We start from the raw sequence: 22,167 nt of genomic DNA on the forward strand, positions 1-22,167 counted from the left end.
AAGCACCAAGACGTGGCTTGGCTGGTGGTGCGAAGGGCTCTGCCTGTGAGATCCTTTATGCACGCCCGGACTCTCTGCCGCACCGCACGCTGCCCTCGAAGTGGCTGCGGGGGGGACGAAACTGTCACACACCTCCTTCTGGAATGTGCCTATGCAGAGGAAGTCTGGAGAGGAATGCAGTGGTGCTTGTCGAGGTTCGTCCCGAGCAGCGCCGTGACACGGGACTCCGTGCTCTAAGGCCTGTTCGCCGGGACTCACACCGAGACGAACATTAACTGCGCCTGGAGGATCATCAACTCGGTGAAGGACGCTCTCTGGGCGGTCCGAAACCTGTTGATCTTCCAGCTGAAGGAGTTGACCCCGACCGAGTACTGCAGACTGGCACATTCCAAGGTCCAAGACTACGTGTTGAGGGACGCGCTGAAGCTTGGGGCAGCTGCCGCCAAGGCGCGGTGGGGAAAGACCACCGTGTAAGATCGGCCTGCCTAAAGAAGAACAGGGGGCCCATACAGACGTTTTTTTGGGCTCTGCTGATGCCTCAGCCAAATATATGTATATATACAGGAAAGCCACACACACAGACCAAGTCCTAAACTACGAAAGCAACCACCCCAACAGACACAAAAGAAGTTGCATCAAGACACTATTCAAAAGAGCCACAACACACTGCAGTGCACCAGAACTGCAAAAAGAGGAAGAAGAACACCTATACAATGTATTCGCCAAAAACGGATACCCTGCAATTTCATCAACAGATGCCTAAGGGAAATACAACGGAACGAGGACATGCTGCAACCCAAAGGACTAGCCACACTACCATACATCAGGAGCATTTCCGAACTGACAGCCAGACTACTGCGACCACCAGGACTCCTAACAGCACACAAACCAACAGCCACTCTCAGACAACAACTCACCAGAACGAAGGACCCGACATCCAGCATGAGCAAAACCAATGTAGTGTACAAAATCCCATGCAAGGACTGTACAAAACACTACATAGGACAAACAGGAAGACAGCTAACGATCCGCATCCATGAACACCAACTAGCCACGAAACGACACGACCAGCTATCCCTAGTAGCCACACACGCAGATGACAAGCAACATGAATTCGACTGGGACAACACTACTATTCTAGGACAAGCCAAACAGAGAACAGCCAGGGAATTCCTAGAGGCATGGCACTCATCCACAGATTCAATCAATAAGCACATCGATCTGGACCCAATATACCGATCACTGCAATGGACAGCTGGAACTGACAACCGGAAGCGGCAGAGACAAGCCACTACAAATGCCGGAGAAAAGATTACAGAAGCGCTTCACAGGAGGCTCCCAAGCACTGAGGATGTCACCTAGACAGGGGACGAAACGTCTGCAACACAAATTCCCAGCTTGGCGAACAGAACCACAACAACGAGCACCCGAGCTACAAATCTTCTCACATACTTTGAACATTTGACTATATCTTTCTGTAATCCTGCTCAAAAGAAATGCTTTAATGTTTTATTTTGTACTTTCCTGATACCTACATCAGCCACAATTATAATTTTATGTTCCAAATTTCACTATAATACTCAAAAGGAACTGCCATCTGACCACTGACCATTCCTCATTGACTCGTATCTCACTCGTGGTCTCACTTTTCTCATTAAGATTTTTTTCTTCAAATAATAACACTCAGGTATTGTTTTTTATTGAGTTTTGCTTTGTCACATTTTCAATCATAAATATGTTTCTTACATTTCTATTAAAGAACTAAACATATCATTTTCTTTTCAGCCTTCATCTTTTGTAGTTACGTTTTTAAAAATTAAATCCAGTAACTGAATTTCCAGATTACTCTATCTTCCTGTCTCATAGACACCTTTCCTTCTTGTTTAGATAATGGACCTGTGATCAGTCAGGACAAAATCAGGAAGCAGTCCAGGAAGTTAAGATTTCAGGCTCATTTACCTCTACCACTCTTGGTGAAGCCAATGCTTTTGAATCAGCCAGATCATTTTCCAGAATAAAATCAATTCCCCCCAAAAGAACTTGTTCCATTATAAAAGTGATAGCTTATTTGTAAAGTCAATCTTTAATCCAACTCTGTATAAATGAGACTGATTCATAACTTCCAATATTTGCTTCTTCACCAACCCCCCTGAAGACAAGTAGCATCATCAGCAAACATCAGAGACTTACTTGCTCCAGTATCTCTCAATACCTGTTGAGCAGGCTTTCTGATTTAGAATTCAAGGTTAATAGTCTAAGGACATGGGTTCAAATCCTGTCATGGCAGAATCTAGAATGACCATGTAAACACTGTCGATTGTCACTAAAAAGCCATCTAGTACACTCAAAAACTCGGGAACTCCGATTTCTCTCTCCATAAATGCTGTCAGGCCAGCTGAAAGAAAATCAAGAGTCATCTTTTCAAATCTAATGACTCTTCTTCAGTTTGGAAGAAGTTTCATTGGACTTAAAACATTGCTTTTGTTTCTCTCATCGCTGCTGCTAGACTTGCTGAGTTTCTCCAGTAATTTCTGTTTTTGCTTCAGATCTCCAGCATCTGCAGTTATTTGTTTCAGTGCAGTGTATCAACGTTTGTTTTGGATTCTTTTGAAGTACTTACTTAATCCTCTGTTTAGGAGCAACTGCTGGAACCTGATTCACACCTTTCTCTGTTCAAATCAGGAGTTTTAATATCTGTTGCAAGAAAATAAGAAAAAAGAAAATCTGTTGCAAGAACAGCCATTCAGCTCATTAAAAGTTGCTTCCCCGACTTTTACTCTCTCACTGTGTATTCATTTTACTGCTTTGACAATGTTGTTGATATTTTTAGCCAGTTTATCCTACCGAGCAAAATATTTGAAGTCAGAAATTATGTTTCATAACATTCACGTCAAATGGCTTAGTTCATTTTAGAAGGCTAAAAACAACATAAATGTAAGGTCAGCTAAAGGGTCCAGCTAGTCCGCCACAAGGATCAGTGCTGGGTCCACTACTTTTCATCATTTATATAAATAATTCAGATATTAACATAGGAGGTCTCTTTAGTAAGTTTGCAGATGACACCAAAAGTGGAGGTGTAGTGGACATCGAAGGTTAACTCACAGTACAATGGGATCTTGATCAGTTGGGCCAATGAGCTCAGGAGTGGCAGATGGTGTTTAGTTTAGATAAATGCGAGCTGTTGCATTTTGGAAAAGCAAATCAGAGCAGGACAGGTACACTTAATGGTAAGGTCCTGGGGAGTACTGCTGAACAAAGAGACCTTGACGTGCAGGCTCATAGCTCCTTGAAAGTAGAGGCGCTAGTAGATAGGAGAGTGAAGGAGGTGCGTAGTATGCTTTCCTTTATTGGTCAGAGCATTGAATATAGGAGTTGGGATGTCATGTTGCCACTGTACAAGACATTGGAATCGGTTTACTTCAGTTGGCTGGTTTGTTGGCTCACAGAGCAGTGTGATGCCAACATCGTGGGTTCAATTCCCATCAGCAGTTTGAGGCTACCATGGAGGACTCTCCTTCTCAACCTTTTCCCACGCCTGAGACTTGGTGGCCTCAGGTTAAATCACCACCAGTCGCTTCTCTTCTAATAAGAGAGCAGCCCGTATGGTCTAGTAAGACTATGGTGACAACAATGTTTCAGCCATGTTTTGAATATTGTGTGCAATTCTGGTCTCCTTCCTATTGGAATGATGTTGTGAAACTTGAAAGGGTTCAGAAACAATTTACAAGGATGATGTCAGGTTTGGGGGATTTGAGCTATAGGGAGAGGCTGAATAGGCCAGGGGCTGTTTTTCTTGGAACATCGGAGGCGGAGGGGAAACCTTATAGATGTCTATAAAATCATGAGGGGCATAGATAGGATAAATTGACCAGGTTTTTTCCCTGGGGTGAGGGTATGGGTTTAGAGCGAGAGGGGAAAGATATAAAAATGACAATGGGCAACTGTTTCACACAGAGTTTGGTGCACATATGGAATGAGCTGCCAGAGAAAGTGGTGGAGGCTGGAACAATCACAGCATTTAAAAGGCATCTGGATGGGTATTTGAAGAGGAAGGGTTTAGAGGGATATGGGCCAAGTGCAGGCAAATGGGACTAGATTAGATTAAGATATCTGGTCAGCATGGACGGGTTGGATCAAAAGCTCTGTCAAGGTGCTGTACATCTCTGTGGCTCTAAGGTGTTGTTACTCGACACAATGATGTTTTTTAATATCTCCCATATTAGTTCTAAGTCAATTGTCTTTCATTTAAATTTAGGCCTTCTGTTCTAAAATATCTTGGGATTATCGTCTACATCATTAATATTCTACAAATACCTTATTCAGATCTTCACCAAACAATATTATTTTTACTCTGTTGAACTGCATTTCTCTAATTCCTTTACATTTAATTGGGTTGAAGTGATACTTATCTTGCAACCCTCTCAACATCTCAGTAAAGTTCCTCCCTGAAGAATTGCAATGCCTCAGATTAGAAGCATTCCAGGAAGAAGAAATTTATTTGAATCCTTCTTTCAGGTAAGTCAGGGAGTTTTGAAGACCGCAGCAAGGGAATGGAGATTGTTTATTTGGAGGATGATTTTTAGAGCAATAAAGCAGAGCTGCAGGGTGGTTTGCCTCCCAGGGACCAGTGCATCTGCAGCAAGGGGAGAGCTCCAGCAAGGGGAGAGCTCCAACACCTGCCCAACACCAGCCTGTACCATCAAAGCTGTTAGGAAGATGAGGCAAAGGAAGAGTCTGAGTCAGACGAAAAATTGCGACGGAGGCTTCCCATTGGCTTACTGCAATTCATATGGCCGGGGGCAGGCCAGCCATCTGTCAAATTATGTGCTCACTATATATGGGAGACAGGTTGGAAGTGGGCAAAAATATGTTAAGTATGTTTTATTTCACAAGCCCCCTTCAAATACCACTGCCTGGGGGCTTGGAGGGGCTGTAAAATTCATTTGCTAATCCTTGACAATATTTGAAGAATTGGATACTCACTAAATGCCTGTAGAATTGAGCAGCCTATCCACATAACTTGCATAGTTTCTGAATCCTTCCCAACTTTATTTTAAGCCATGATGGGCACTTTATAGTCAATTTGTACCCCCTACTTTCATCTTTATAGGAAGAATGTTGGAAAAGGTTGCTGCAGTATAAATTAGTTCATGGTTTTACTGATGCCTCCACGAAAACCCCAGCATAAGAAATGAGAGCCAAATGGGATGTACTCTCTTATATTACTACAGCAGAGATGCTATATAAATGCAAGCTGTTATTTCCTGATCTCAATAACACTTGACAACTGCCTCATGGTCCTTCCACTACCATTCTCAATTGTTACACACACCTTGATCACATTCTTTAACAACCATAGAGCATACCAAAACAGCTCCGTTCCTCAATCATGTACACAGGCCTGTAAAATAAAAATACTTACGCTTGTATAATTTTCAAACAGAATTCTCTGTTAGCAGTCCTTTCTTCTAAGCGTAAAGCAGTAATACTTTACAAAATATAATAACTTTATGTCTAATCGTGGCCAGTTCCTCAATTAAAACAATCCAGTTTCTGAAATAAATAAAAAAGAAATCAGAATTTAACCCTAATAAAATCAACACATAAATGTTAGTCAGGAAAGGATTGACCAGCACATTTCCATACAGTACTGATGCTTTCTATATCAAGTCCAGAATCTCCCTGCCTTCTAGATCTCATGACCATTCCAGAAAACAAAATATCCACCAAAATTAAAAGGGTAAAAAAATTCCACTCTGCTATCCAAGCATATTAACTACATTGACCATGACCTCTCACATCATGCAACTTAGGCCACAACAGCAGTCCAAGTTTCTCTAACTATACAACGTGACGCCCGGATCTCCTGCTTGAATTGCTGCATTCCATACAGTGAGATAGTTCATAATTGTGTTAATCTAGATAATGACCGAGAATCAACGAAGGAAAGGAAACATATGTTCAAATCAGGATGGCATTAATACTTGAAGCAGAAGTGATGTGATATCCACAACTTTGTTGTACTTGTCCATTCCAGTGACAGAGGTTGCAGGGTAGGGAGGTCTTGTTCGAGTAAATTCACAACGTTATATATTATACATCCTGCAGTCAAGGAGAGTCTGTAGTGGAGGGATTAACATTGATTCCAGTAACACGAGCACTAACCAGGCAAACTTGTTGTCCTGGACAGAGCTGACTTATAATGACATAGAGAAACAGACCCTTCAGTCCAACTCGCCCATGCCGACCAGATAACCAAAATTAATCTAGTCCCATTTGCCAGCACTTGGCCCATATCCCTCTAAACTGGTCGTATTCATATACAATTCTGATGCCTTTTAAATGTTGTAATTGTATCAGCCACCACCACTTCTTCTGGCAGCTCATTCCGTTTTCACACCACCCTCTGTGTGAAAACGTCGCCCTTTCGGTCCCTTTTAAATCTTTCCCCTTTCACCCTAAACCTTTGCCCTCTATTTCTGGACTCCCCCACCCCAGGGAAAAGACCTTGTTTATTTACCCTATCCATGACCCTCATGATTTTATGAATCGCTATAAGGTCACCCCTCGGTCTCCGACACTCCTGGGAAAACAGCCCCAATCTATTCAGCCTCTCCCTCTCGCTCAAGCCCTCTAACTCTGGCAACATCCAATAAAATCTTTTCAGACCCTTTCAAATTTCACAACTTCCTATAGAAGGGAAACCAGAATTGCATATGATATTTCAAAAGTGGCCTAATTAATGTGCTGTACAGCTGCAACATGACTTCCTGAATTCTATACTCTTAAATATTATTTTAGCTTCACCCATTCATGTGAGTGGGTATTCTGTCACACTCTAGTTCTGGATCTTGTAGATAATGGAAATATTTTGAAAGTGGAGATTAAGCAGTCATCATAGAATACTGTTTCTTTGTACTGCTTTTCAAGATATGAACTTTGGCTTTTCCCTTTCAGTCAGAGGTCATTTGATTAAATCCCAAGACTAGAGCACATAATCTAGTCAGGCCCAGAAGTGTAATCCCTGCACTGATGGAGGTACCATTTTTCAAACAAAGGTCAAAGCCAAATCCCTTCTGTTCAGTTTATTCTATATTGAGTATTAAAAAATCCCACTGCGCGACTCGCTTCTCCTGGTATGCTGGTCAATATTTATTCCTTGTTGGAATGTTGTTGGATCTACACTCATCCAGATATGTGGGGATATTCCATCACACTCCTGACGTATGCCTTGTAGATGATGGACAGGCTTTGGGGAGTCAGGAGGCCAGTTACTTGCTGCAGCATTCCAAGCTTCTGATCTGCACTTGTAGCCAATATATTTATATAAATATATTGGCTACATGACTAGTCCAGTTGAGTTTCTGATCAGTGGTAATACCCGGGATGCTGAAAGTTGGGTATTCAGCGATGGTGAATCCACTGAATGTCAAGAGGCTATCGTTAGATTCTCTTACTGGAGAGAATCATTGCATGGCACTTGTGTGGTCCGAATATTAATTGCCACTTAGAATCAGATTACTCCAGCACTGAGACAGGCACTTTGGCCCAAACTGGTCCATGCATTTTTATTTGTTCAAATGCCTTTTACATGTTGTTAATGTACCTGCCTCAACCACTTCCACAGGCAGCTCATTCCATATGTGTACCACCCTCTGTGCCCGTCAGGTTCCCTTTTATTCTTTCCCCTCTAACCTTAAACTGATATAGTCCTTAATTTCTCAACCCTGGGGAAAAAAACTGAATGTATTCACTCAGAGAGAGGACACCCTCAGTCTGAGGTACACCTCAGTCTCTAACGCTCTGAAGAAAAAAGCAATAGCTTGTACAACCTCTCCCTATAACTCAGGCCATTGAGTCCAGGCAACATCCTTGTAAATCTCTTCTGCACACTTGCCAGTTTAATAACATCCTTCCTATAATGAGGTGTCCAAAACTGAATGCAATACTCCAAGTGTGGCCTCATCAACATCCTGGACAACTGCAGCATAACTTCCTAACTTCTATACTCAATGCCAAGAGTGATGAAGGCCAGTGTGCCAAAAGCCTTCTTTATTGCCCTGTCTACCTGGTATTCCATTTTCAGAGAACCATGCACATTAAAATCCAAGGTCCCTCTGTTCCACTACACTCCTTAAGACCCTACCATTCACCATGAAACTCCTACCTTGATTTGACTTTCCAAAACACAAGGCCTCACACTTCTCTATATTAAACTCCATTTGGCAGTTCTTGTTCCAGCTGCAAGTTCTGAGAACCTTTCACACTGTCCATGATCCCGCCTATTTCAGGGTCATCAGCAAACTTACTAATCATGCCTTGTACATTCTCATCCAAATCACTGATATAGATAACAAACAGTGATGGGCCCAGCACCGACCCCGGAGGCACTCCACTTGTCACAGGCATCCGATCCAACAAGCATCCTTCCACTATTATCCTCTGCTTCCTACCATCAAGCCAATTGTGTATCCAATTTGCCAGTTCCCTCTGGATTCCATACGATCTTACCTTCCAGAGCAGCCTACCAGGTGGAACCTTATCAAAGGCCCTACTGAAATCCATATAGACTAAGTCTACCACCCTGCCCTCATCAACCTTTCTGGTCACTTCATCACAGAACTCTAACACATTTATGAGGCATGATCTCCCACTCACAAAGCTATGCTGACTATTCCGAATCAAACCCTGTTTTTCCAAACGCACGTATATCTTATCCCTCAGAATCTTCTTGAGTAACTTATTCCCCCATAGATGATAAATTTACTGGTCTATAGTTCTCAGACTTTACTTTGCAGCCCTTCTTGAATAATGGGAGGAAGTGAGGACTGCAGATACTGGAGATCAGAGGTGAAAATGTGTTGCTAGAAAAGCTCAGCAGGTCAGGCAGCATCCAAGGAGCAGGAGAATCGACGTTTCAGGCATGAGCCCTTCTTCAGGAATCATTATTCTTCTTGAATAATGGCACAACACTCACTTCTCTTCAGTCTTCCGGGACCTCACCCATAGCTGATGATGATGCAAAAATATCAGCCAGGACCCCTGCAAGTTTTTCTTTAGCCTCTCACTGATCTTGGATATATCTGCTTAGGTCAAGGAGATTTATCCACCTTCACAGATTCTAATACATCCAACACCTCCTCTATTGTGATATGGACAGTGCCCCATATATCATTACTAACTTCCCCAAGTACAAACCTGGAAACTGCCTAGTCATATTGCATTTTGACATGGATTGTTTCTGTATCTGAGGAGTTGGGAATGGTGATCAACACTGCACAATCATCAAGCATCCCCATTTTTGCTTTGATGATAGAAGGAAGGTCATTGATGAAGCAATTGAAGATAACTGGATTAAGACACTATCCTCAGGAATTCCTGCAAATATGTAGTGTAGCCAAAAAGCCTGCCCTCCAACAACTACATCTATCTTCCTTTGTACCAGAGCAAAGCACTGTCCTGCCAATAATTGAGAGGAGACTGATGGAACAGTAATTGACTGGATTGGATTTATTCCGCTTTTTGTGCACAGTACATATCTGATTTTTTTCACATTTTTAGGTAGATACTAGTGTTGTAGCTCTACTGGAATCACTTGGCCAAGGGCACAGCGCAAATGGTAAGTACTTAGATTGGAATATTTTTGGCACCCGTAGCTTTTTCAGTATCCAGTACCCCTTACTGTTTCTCGAAATCAGGTCGTCAATCGAATTGGCTTGGCCTTATCTTTTACACTGCTGCGCTGGGCTCTCCCATTATTGACAATGAAATATTTGTGGAACTTCCTCCTCCAATGGGTGTCACAGGTGGTTGCTGGGTTTGCAGCAAACTGTGTTTTCACAGAGTTTTCACTGTGTTTACATGCTTTACAAACATGATTAAACAAAATCTGACAATGAGTGATTAAAGGAGGTTTTATGCTAAGACAACCAAAATCTTGAAAAAAAAAGAGAGGCAGATGTTAAGGAGCATATTAAAGGAGGCAAAATAGTAGAGAGGTGAAGAAATTGAAAGAACAAGTTCCAAACCTGAAAACCCAACCACCAACCCAGAGTGATTAAAATTGGGAATGCTCAAGTTCCCAACATTTGCACAGAGATCTCAGAGATCTGTAATCCTAAAGAGACCATAAGACCTCGGAGTGAAAGCAAGGCCATTCGACCCATTGACTCCACTCTGCCATTTAAACATGGCTGATGGGCATTTCAACTCCACTTACCCACATTCTCCCCATAGTCCTTAATTCCTTGCAAGATCAAGAATTTATCAATCTTTGCCTTGAAGACATTTAATGTCCTGGTCTCCACTGCGCTCTGTGGCAATGAATTCCATAGGCCCACCACTCTCTGCCTGAAGAAATGTTTCCTCATTTCCGTTCTAAATTGACCCCCTCTAATTCTAAAGCTGTGCCCACGGATCCTAGTCTCCCCGTCTAATGGAAACAACTTCCCTGCGTCCACCCTTTCTAAGCCATGCAGTATCTTGTAAGTTTCTATTAGGTCTCCCCATAACCTTCTAAACTCTAATGAATACAATCCCAGGATCCTCAGCCGTTCATTGTATGTTAGGCTCACCTTTCTAGAGATCATCTGTATGAATCTCCGCTAGACATGCTCCAGTGACATTATGCCCTTCCTGAAGTGTGGACCCAAACTGGATACAGTATTCCAAATGGGGCCTAACTAGAGCTTTATAAAGTCTCAGAAGCATGTCGTTGCTTTTATATTCCAACCCTCTTGAGATAAATGACAACATTACATTTGCTTTCTTAATCATGGACTCAACCTGCAAGTTAACCTTTAGACTAGAGACTACAGATAGATGGACAGAACTTTACTTTCCTGTATCCCCCTATAAACATTGACTCCCCTGAAGTCAATTTTTAAATGAATCAGCCTCCAGAGTTTTCAGGGCAAGAGAATATCATAGACTAATAATGCTTACAGAGAAAAATATCCTCTTCATCTCCATCTTAAAAGTGAAACCTCTTTTTCTTAAACTGCATCCCTAATTCTAGCCTCTTCTACAAGGTGAATCGTCCTTTCAGAATCCACTCTGTTACGTCTCCTCAGGATCTTATATTTTCAGTTCTTCTTTCTCATTTGTCTAAACTCCCTCAGATAAAGGCCCAACCTGCTTAGCTTTTTCTCATAAGGTAAGTACTTCATCCAAGGAATGAATCAAATCAACTTTCTTTGATTCCTTCTAATGCAATCATATCATTTTTCAAACTGGGAGACCAAAATTGTACGTAGCATTTCCACATTTGACCTCACAAAAGCTCAGTATAGCTGCAATAAAAGTTTGCTACCTTATATTCCATACCCAGTGTTATAAACACCAAAATTGCCCTTGTCTTTCTAATCATGTGCTGGACCTGAAAACTAATTTTTTGAGAATCGTGTACCAGGACACATAGATCGCTCCGGATTGCACAGTTCTGCAATCTCCTCCCTTTAAACAGCATACTATTTTCTATTCTTCTGGTCAAAGTTGACAAGTTCATATTCTCCTACATTAAACTCTATCTGTCATTTTTTTCCCTACTCACCTACTCTGTCCATATCTTTTTGCAGGGTTCTCCATCTCCTCTTAATTATTACCCATCTTCGTGTCATTGGAAAATGTAACCACCATACATCCAAAACAATAAGATGAACTGTAAACTGTTGAGGCCCCAGTTCTGAAGCATGTGGTACTGCATTAGTTGCAGCTTGCCTTCCTGAAAAAGACACATTTATCCCTACTTTCCTATACTTATTTGGCATTCCACCCATAGCAGTCTCCCACCTCTAGCTGATGCCACTCCCAGCTGGCATCATACTTCACTGGAACCCAATTCTCCAATCTACACCTTATCATACTTACCTTGTGTAAGGTTTCATGGCAACTGTCAAAATGGCTGTCAGGGCCCTTTATTTTCAGGATATGGCAGCTGAATATTGTGATAAAGGGACATGGTTTGCTTTCTTCTGACAGTTCGGTGTGACAAAAGAACTGTCAGAATGGAAGTATGAGTCCAGCTTTCTGTGGGAACTCTGAAAGGAAACTCCAGACAGAAATGCGACCGCTCCCTTATTTCATAAAAAAAAGACAAGAATGGTAATCTGTGTGAGATTGGCAATCTCATACAGATTGCCAATCAGAAAATTTAGCCATAGATAAGTCATTTGGCTCTATGAGGAATGACTGGAAGATTTCCAAAGCTGCTAATTACAAAACTGGGTCGGAATGTAGTAGCATTAAGGGAGATACAAGGAAGCTTCAAAGTATTTTGAGAATCCAAGTGACTAGGATGTAGCAGCTAGAACATTGTATGATTAAATATCAAGTTATCCACTTTGGTAGAAAAAAACACAAAGACAAAAAATTTCTTAAATGTAAGAGATTGGGAAGTATCTGCATTCAAAGAACCTGTGCGTCTTTTGTCGTAACGTACCAAAAGCTAGCATGCAAGCAATGAGGAAGGCAAATGTATGTTGGCACTCATTTTGAGAGTATATGGGTACAGGAGTTAAGATGTGTTGTTCCAGTTGTGTAAAAGCTTTTTGAAACTGGAAAATGGTGTGCAGTTTTGCTCTCCTCAGGAAGAGGCAGCGACATAACTGAAATATCACGAGGCAAACAATCCAGAGGCCCACACTTGTCAAGGCTTTTTTTGTTGATTTTGTTTCCCCTTTATTCTTTCATTGCATGTGGACATCACTGGCCAGAGTTGTCTGCCCGGGGTATTTAAGAGCTGAAAATGTGTTGCTGGAAAAGCGCAGCAGGTCAGGCAGCATCCAAGGAACAAGAGAATCGACGTTTCGGGAATCAGCCCTTCTTCAGGAATGAGGAAAGTGTGTCCAGCAGGCTAAGATAAAAGGTAGGGAGGAAGGACTTGGAGGAGGGGTGGTGGAGGGAGGTCAAGGTGAGGGTGATAGGCCGGAGTAGGGTGGGGGCGGAGAGGTCAGGAAGAAGATTGCAGGTTAGGAAGGCGGTGCTGAGTTCGAGGGATTTGACTGAGACAAGGTGGGGGGAGGGGAAATGAGGAAACTGGAGAAATCCGAGTTCGTCCCTTGTGGTTGGAGGATTCCCAGGCGGAAGATGAGGCGCTCTTCCTCCAACCGTCGTGTTGCCATGGTCTGGCGATGGAGGAGTCGAAGGACCTGCATGTCCTTGGTGGAGTGGGAGGGGAAGTTGAAGTGTTGGGCTACGAGGTGGTTGGGTTGGTTGGTCCGGGTGTCCCAGAAGTGTTCTCTGAAACCCGATGTGGCCTCCTCTATATTGGGGAGACTGGCGGCCAGTCTCCCCAATATAGAGGAGGCCACATCGGGTGCAGCGGATGCAATAGATGATGTGTGTGGAGGTGCAGGTGAAGTTGTGGCGGATATGGAAGTGTCCCTTGGGACCTTGGAGGGAGGTAAGGGGGGAGGTGTGGGCGCAAGTTAACACTTTGTTATGGATCTGGACCAGGCGAGGATAGCAGATTTCCTACTTTAAAGGACATCAGGGAACCAGTAGGGTTTTTACAACAATTGGCAATGTTTGCATGGTTACCATTAGACCAGCTGTTTTGTAATTCCAGATCTTCACTGAAGTCTAACTCCATCAGCTGCCATGGTCGGATACAAACCCATATCCACAGAACATTATTTTGGGATTCTCATAATAGTCCAGTAACATCAGAACCATGCCATTGACTCCTTCGGTGTGACTCTGCATTCATAGCATAGTGATTGAACCTGTAAACAATGGTGCACTTGGCTAACTACAAGTTAAATGAAACTGAAGTCGCCAAGGAAATAAATTACTTACATATTAATGGGTTATGTCTGGCTTATGTCTACCTATATTCAGTAGCTTAATGGGCAAGTACATAGTGGATGCTACTGCACAAACACTGTCTCAACTATTAAATTTTTAAAAATCAGAGATTGAAGTCATGTTGCAGTTAAAAGGGTAGTAATGTATTGATTAAAATATTCCAACATCATGAATATGTGATGGGAAATGTATTAGCTTTGATCTTACCTTACAAACATAGGAGCAGTACTGGGCTATTAAGCTCAAAGAGCATGTTCTGTCATTCAGTTAGCTCGTGGCTGATCATCTAACTCAACGGCAATTTCCTGCACGACCTCCGTATCCCTTGATGCCTTGAGTATTTAGAAGTCGAGTGTTTTCTGTCTCAACATATTTAATGACCAATCTTTCATATCCCACTGGAATGGACAATTCGAAAGACTCACCATCCTCAGTAAAGAAATTCCTCATTTCATTCTTAAATGGTCTATCCCTTATCCTGAGATTATGTGCCCTAGTTCTACCTGTCATACCAAGTTGAATTGTCTAAGTTTTAATGAGATCACCCCACTGTCTTCAAATCTTCCAAGAATACAGTCCCAGTTTCCTCCATCTCCTTGGAAATTAATCTCAGCATTAAAGAGATTAATTTCTGATCCAGTTCATTTCAGGCAAACATAATTTTTGTCCCTACTCTTTCATGGGATGTGGGCATCATGGGCAAGTCCTTGAACTGAGTGACTTGCCTGGCCTCTTCAGCACGCAATATTGCTGGGAGTCTGGACGCATATGTAAACCTGACAATGTAAAGATGGTAGATTCCTTTCTTTTGTTAAGATTAGTAATGAAACAGATGGTTAATTATAAAAAATTGATCATAGTTCAATGGTCATCATTAAGACTAGCTTTTATTTCTGTATTTATTAATTGAATTCAAATTCTACGAGCTGCCAGGTGAACCCTTACCCCCACAACATTTGTAGCGTACCTCTGCATTACTAATCCATTAACATCACCTTGACAGTCAAAAATTGATCATATTTCAGGGAGAGAGAAAACAATGGGACAATCATTGCAGAACTATAGAGAGTGGAGCTAGATGACAGCCAGCACAGACATAACAGCATAAAGAGTCTCTCCTTGCTGTTACCATTCTCTGATTCTCTTTTTCATCCTAATGATGTTAAATAATTAAATATTTTCACAGCTCTCTATGATGTTTTAGATTTGTACAGCATCCCTTGTATTTTGTCAGCGCAGATGCAATTTAGGCAAAATGCAGATGCTGTCTGCAGGTGACGTAGTGGCGCTTCAAAAGCTAGTGTTTCCAAATAAACCTGTTGGACTATAACCTGGTGTTTTGTGATTTTTAAAGTTAAAGTGTGTTTGTTGCTCTTGATGCAGTCTACATTAGGGAGGCAGGACACCAACTTGTGAAATGTTTCAGAGAACATCTCTGGGACAGACGCACCAAACATACCCACTGTCCTGTGGCCAACCACTTCAACTCCCACTCCCCACTCCACCTCCCCCTCCAACTCCACCAAGGACGTGCAAGTCCTGGGCCTCCTCCACCGCCAAATCCTAACTACCCAACACCTGGAGGAAGAACTTCTCGTCTTCCGCCTCGGAACCCTCCAACCACAGAGCATCAACACCAATTTCATTCGTTTCCTCATCTGCCCTCCCCCAACCCCCAGCCCCCAGCCCCCAACCCCATCCCAATTCCAATCCCAATTCCAACCAAACTCAGCACCGTCCCCTTGAACTGTCCTATCTGTCCACCTTCCCTCTCACCTATCTGCACCAACCTCCGCTCTGACCAATCACCATCAACCCCCCCCTCCCCCATTCTACCTATTGCTTTTCCCTTGACATTAAACCCCTGCAGATAAGATTTGAATATTTGAACTTAAACGGTAGTTTTATGGCTTCCAGCAGGAGGCAGCTGTTTATTTCTAATCTTCAGTATTTCTATGTTCTATGTTCTCTTCAAAATTAGTTTGGTATACATTTCTCACCGTTTTTATGCTCATACATTAATACCACCGAGGTTACTGGAAACCCGAAATAAAAAACATAATACTGGAGAAACCCAGCGGGTTTCGCCGTTTCTGTCGATGTTAAAGCTCCCGGAGCCGCACCCAAAGACGTTTATATACGTTTTCTCTTTCTCCACAGAAACCTCAGAGACGCTGAGCTTCTCCAACATTTTCTGGTTTTGTTCCGTTTGTTAAACTCGGATCAAATAATAACGTTTCCTCCGCATTTCCCTCTGTCTCGCTCACCTCCATCTCGATATAAAAACAAAGTAAACTATCCGTCTCCTTCGCCCTGCGCCATTTGGTGAGGACGGACGGGCCTGAAGCTGAAGATCCCGCTCAAACGCCAAGGCCCCGGATGATCCCGCTCGAGCTCCGGGAGCCGGGTTCACACACAGTTACTCACCGGAGACATGGACAATCCCCGAGGGGCCGGGAACCCCCTCAACAAACTGCGATTTAAACCACCCCAGATCCGCCACCGACGGACTTCGATCCACGTCTAGGATCAGAAGAACCTTTCACTTTCATTTCCGCCTGAAGTCACAGGACACGCCTGTCCCCGCAGATTAAAGATTAACCATTGAAAATTGCTGCTGTTCCTGCGGCCTCCCAGTTGCGCAGGGGGTACGTGAAATGGGTGTTTAAAACAAAATCTTAAACGTGTTCAGTGTCTTTTAATAAGTTTCCATCCCCGACAATAATCAAGTCTCAAGTGAGGGTTTGAGACTCTGTGGCTTCCTAATTTTGGGCTTTCAGTTTGTGAGGAGCGTATCAAGAGTCCCCACAGTTTAGGGTGTAGGTTTGCTCGCTGAGCTGTAGGTTTGATATCCAGACGTTTCATTAACTAGCTGTTTTTTATTTCAAAAATATACTTTATTCATAAAATACTTTAATGGTCTGTACAGTTGGACATGCCATACATATGTAAACATTCCATTTGTTTGCATACCGAAAACAGAGTAATCATTCCTATTTACAGGTCTGTACGATTACATTTTTAGCTGAAGCGTCAGTGGAGACCTCCAAGTGAAGGGAAGCTGTTGTCTCCTGCTTTCTATTTATATATTTCTCCTGGATGGGGTTCCTGGGGTTTGTGGTGATGTCATTTCTTGTTCGTTTACCGAGGGGTTGATAGATGGCATCTAGGTCTATGCGTTTGTTTATGGTGTTGTGGTTCGAGTGCCATGGCTCTAGGAATTCTCTGGCATGTTCTTGCTTAGCCTGTCCCAGGAGAGATGTGTTGTCCCAGTCGAAATGGTGGGGTTTTTTTATCCGTGTGTAGGGGTATGAGGGAGAGAGGGTCGTGTCTTTTTGTGGCTAGCTGGTGTTCGTGTATCCTGGTGGCTAACTTTCTTCCTGTTTGTCCTACGTAGTGTTTGTGGCAGTCCTTGCATGGAATTTTATAGATGATGTTGGTTCTGTGTGGAGTTTGCACATTCTCCCCGTGTCTGTGTGGGTTTCCTCCGGGTGCTCCGGTTTCCTCCCACAGTCCACAAATGTGCAGATTAGGTGAATTGGCCGTGCTAAATTATCCATAGTGTTTGGTGAAGGGGTAAATGTAGGAGAATGGGTCTGGGTGGGTTGCTCTTCGGAGGGTCGGTGTGAACTTGTTGGGCCGAAGGGCCTGTTTCCACACTGTAAGTAATCTAATCTCAAATATTTACCCCTGACTAATGCAGCTAACCTACACATCTGCTAACACAACAGGCTGACTGACCTGCTGTGCTTTCCCAGCACCATCTAATCTAGAATCTGGTTTCCAGCATCTGCAGTCCTTGTTTTTACCCTGCTGTGAGGGAGCAGTGTTAACCACTGAGCCACCATGCCACCCACCATATGGCCAGGTTGAGGCAGAAACTGTGCGCGTGGGACTCCATTGCAGGTAAAAACCTGGTCATCAGGTGTGAGGTGCTTTTGGCGTTGTTTCATGTCATGTAGGTCTGGCCCATACCCTGAACCTGCATTGCAGTATTCATCCAAGCTATCTTCAACTTCGCCTAGAACTCAAAATGTTTTGAGTCAACAGGACATCACATAGAGCAGGTGGAAGAACATACCCAATATTGCACTCATCCCGATGGTTACATTTGTACTTGATTGATGGCTGTACCAAACTCTGTATAGACCCTTTGCTGCACAAATACCAAGTGGCACTCCATGCTGACACCTCCACCAGTCCCTGTGATTGTGAAGGATGGGACCGGCCATATTGCCACGGAACATTCATGTCGTTGGACTATACTGTACCTCTACCATTTGTGGAGAAGCTTGTACTTTCAAGTAAACCTGTTAGACCATAACAGGCAGTGTTCAACACATAGACTTTGAGCCTATGAAGAAAGGAAACGTTTGATCAGACTTGGAGCAGAATGCCTCATCACCACAAGTTACCAACAAGCAGCAAGATGTAATGTGGCTGGTAGAGAGAAGGGCAAAACCCGTGAGATCTCTCATCCACAACTGGACTTTGTGTGTCACTGCATTCTGCTCTTGAAATGGCTACAGTGGTAAAGAAACCTTAGCATAGCCGATTCTAGAATGTGTCTTGCAACAAAGGTTTGGTGAGAGATGCATTGATTTTTGTTGAAGCCCATCGCGAGCAGCTCCATGACACAGGACCCTGTGCAATACAAGCTGATCCCTGGGATGCAGACCGAGCCAAACATACAACTATGCCTGGAGCACCTTCAACTTGGTGAAAATGCTGTTACATCTGTCTGAAACTTATTGATCTTCCAGAGCAAACTGTTGCCCTCAACCAAGTGTGAGACACAAACAAACTGCAGATGCTGGAATCCAAAGTAGACAAACAGGGGACCAGAAGAGCAGAGCAAGCCGGGCAGCATCAGGAGGTGGAGCAGTCAACGTTTTGGATATAATCCTTCTTTCAGACTGCTGTATTCCAAGGTCCAGGAATATGTGGTAAGGGACACACTTTGTCAGTGGACTGGTCAGACCTTTCCTGGGGCTATCTGTTAAAGTCAGCTCGGTAAAAACAATGACTGCAGATGCTGGAAACCAGATTCTGGATTAGTGGCGCTGGAAGAGCACAGCAGTTCAGGCAGCATCCAAGTAGCTTCGAAATCGACGGTTCGGGCAAAAGCCCTTCATCAGGAATAAAGGCAGTGAGTCTGAAGCGTGGAGAGATAAGCTAGAGGAGGGTGGGGGTGGGGAGCAGTCATGGCAGATGATGTTTGATATGACAAATGTGATATTATCCATTTTGGTCAGAAGAATTGAAATGCAACGTTTTATCAAAATGGAGAGAAATTTCTTGCAGAGGGATTTGGGTGTCCTTGTGTATGAATTGCAGAAAACTAATATGGAAGTACAGTAGGTAATAAAGAAGGCAAATGGTAGTTTGGCCTTTATTGCTAAAGGAGAAGGCATGAAAGTAGGGAAGTGTTGCTGCAAGTGTTTCTTTACTTGAGGAGAGATATTGTTGTTTTTGGAGGCAGTTCAGAGGAAGTTAACTAGTTTGGTTCCAGAGATAAGGGGTTTGCCTATACTCTCTGGATTTAGAAGAAGGGGAGGAGATCTAATTGAGGTAAATAAGTTGGTGTAGGGGATTGGCAATGTTGACCTAGAGAGAATATTTCATCATGTGGGGCTATCTAGAATGAGAGGTCATTGTTTTAGGATAAGGGGTCGCAGATTTAAAACAGAGATGAGGAGAAATTATTTCTCTCAAAAGGGCATGATAGTGGAATTCACTATCCTGGAGTGTGGTGGCTGCTGGGAGATTAAGTACATTTAAGAAGGATATAAATTTTTAATTAGTAACAGGTTCAAGAGTTTTGGAGAGTGGGCAGGAAAGTGGAGTCTGAGATTAACCATAATCCTATAAAATGGTGGAGCATACACGTGGGCTGAATTGCCTATTCCTACTCCTAGTCCCTATGTTCTAATGGGGCTGGAAAGCTCTAAGTCCTGGGGAGTCCATATGTTGACCAGTGGAGAGGGGGGAAAGAAGTTTGGGATTGGGTGCTGTGCAGCAATAGTGGTGGGTTTATTCAAGGCCTGGTTAGCATGTTGGGAAGCAGAAGCAGAAGTGTATTGAGGTATGGGCAAGGAAGTCTGGGGGAAAATTGAATTATAAGGGGAATAGTGGTTCATAATGGAAGGGCAAGAATAGCTTTAGGGGATCTCTTGACAGTGACCACGCTGTGGTCTCCAAGAGGGAAAGCATGCAGGACCATGGTGGGCATCATTAAAGTATAATGTCAGATCTCCGGGGACAAGGAGGAATATTGGTGGTCAATGTGGAAGATTTACACACCCAATGTTGGGGAGACAGAATTTGTCAAAATGGACTGTCCAGGTACACCAAGAAAAATGTGTACATGCAGATTCTTTATTCGATGATGGATGCCTGACAACAATGTGAAACTCAATGCTGAGGGTGTCCATTACAAGCTGCATCCCTGCCATCTCTTGATGTTTGCAAAATGTGACCTACAAACGCTGCACTTGAAAAATACAGCCACACTTCATTTGCAGCAATATCAACAGAATTGCATGCAGTGTTAAAGTGTTTGTGGTTCAAATGCTGCTCGCAGATGATGGTCCACCTGTGAGCAAAAGAAGCACATTTCATCGCTTCTGACTTTAAACAAAGTAATTCTGGCCATAACCAACACAAAACTTGCAAGACTTCCAAGGATGGTATGGGGCATCCCCTCTATGTGAAGCTGGGATGAAAAGGACTTAGAGCACATGGAACACTCCAAATGTACTGTTATGTGTTGATCAATCAGTCGGTGCAGCAGTCAGCCAAGTAGATGGCTATTCCCAAAGAGCCATGAGAAGTCCCTGCATGCCATAGTGTTGGGGCACTACATGTCTCATTGAATTGAGGAGTGTTTGCAGCTATCATAGAATCCCCACAGTGTGGAAAGAGGCCATTCAGCCCATTGAATCCACACTGATCCTCCAAAGAGCATCCCATCCAGACCCCTACCCCACCTATTTTTCCACTGTCAACCCAACTAGCTTGCATAGCCCTGGACACTATGGAAAATTTAGCATGGCCAATCCCCCTAATCTGCGCATTGGAAACTGGAGCACCCAGAGGAAACCCCACACTCAGACATGGGGAGAATATGCAAACTCCACACAGGACTGGAATTGAACCTGGGTCCCTTGTGCTGTGAGGCAGCAATGCAAACAACTGAGCCACCATACCAACCTAAATTTCTTTCTCCTTGCTGCCTTTGTGGGAGAAGGAAGCACTGGATGTCCTGAAACGCCTAAAGGTGGATAATCCCTAGGATCTGATCAGGTATACCCTAGAACTCTGTGGGAAGCTAGAGAAGTGCTTGCTGGGCCTCTTGCTGAGATATTTGTATCATCACAGGTGAGGTGCCGGAAGACTGGAGGTTGGCTAACGTGGTGCCAGTCTTTAAGAAGGGTACTAAGGAGAAGCCAAGGAACTATAGACCAGTGAGCCTGAGTTCGCTGGTGGGCAAGTTGTTGGAGGGAATCCTGAGGGACAAGATGTACATGTATTTGGAAAGGTAAGGACTGATTAGGGATAGTCAACATGGCTTTGTGTGTGGGAAATCATGTCTCTCAAACTTGATTGAGGTTTTTGAAGAAGTAACAAAGAGTATTGATGCAGAGCGGTAGATGTGATCTATATGGACTTTAGTAAGGCATTCGACAAGGTTCCCCATGGGAGACTGATTAGCAAGGTTAGATCTCATGGAATACAGGGAGAACTAACCATTTGGATACAGAACTGGCTCAAAGGTAGAAAACAGAGGGTGGTGTGGAGGGTTGTTTTTCAGACTGGAGGCCTGTGACCAGTGGAGTGCCACAAGGATCGGTACTCTACTTTTTGTCATTTACATAAATGATTTGGATGTAAGCATAAGAGGTACAGTTAGTAAGTTTGCAGATGACACCAAAATTGGAAGTGAAGTGGACAGCGAAGAAGGTTACCTCAGATCACAACAGGATCTTGATCAGATGGGCCAATGGGCCGAGAAGTGGCAGTTGGAATTTAATTCAGATAAATGCGAGGTGCTGCATTTTGGAAAAGCAAATCTTAGCAGGACTTACACACTTAGTGGTAAGTTCCTAGAGAGTGTTCCTGAACAAAGAGACCTTGGAGTGCAGGTTCATAGCTCCTTGAAAGTGGAGTCGCAGATAGATAGGACAGTGAAGAAGATGTTTGGTATGCTTTCTTTTATTGGTCAGAGTATTGAGTACAGGAGTTGGGAGGTCATGTTGCAGCTGTACAGGACTTTGGTTTGGCCACTATTGGAATATTGCGTGCAATTCTGGTCTCCTCCTATCGGAAAGATGTTGTGAAACTTGAAAGGGTTCAGAAAAG

The 22,167-nt window shown here is 43.3% G+C and overlaps 1 protein-coding gene across 5 annotated transcripts in view; it reads right to left on the bottom strand.

The window, feature by feature from the left end:
• Positions 1–22,167, bottom strand: part of LOC140486911 (tumor necrosis factor receptor superfamily member 5-like) — a 102,560-nt gene that overhangs the window by 46,299 nt on the left and 34,094 nt on the right. The window contains exons 1-3 of one of the 5 annotated variants that reach the window (XM_072586042.1): positions 16,234–16,588; positions 5,423–5,553; positions 2,621–2,694 (exon numbers count right to left, since the gene is read on the bottom strand). The gene's annotated coding sequence lies outside the window, so the exon portion shown is untranslated. Of the gene's footprint in view, positions 1–2,620; positions 2,695–5,422; positions 5,554–16,073; positions 16,192–16,233; positions 16,589–22,167 lie in introns of those variants that run through there. The other 4 variants (XM_072586047.1, XM_072586044.1, XM_072586043.1 and 1 more) reach the window with 4 other exon arrangements.

This window comes from Chiloscyllium punctatum, chromosome 16 (assembly GCF_047496795.1).
Source record: "Chiloscyllium punctatum isolate Juve2018m chromosome 16, sChiPun1.3, whole genome shotgun sequence".
In the NCBI taxonomy this organism is placed as follows: domain Eukaryota; kingdom Metazoa; phylum Chordata; class Chondrichthyes; order Orectolobiformes; family Hemiscylliidae; genus Chiloscyllium; species Chiloscyllium punctatum.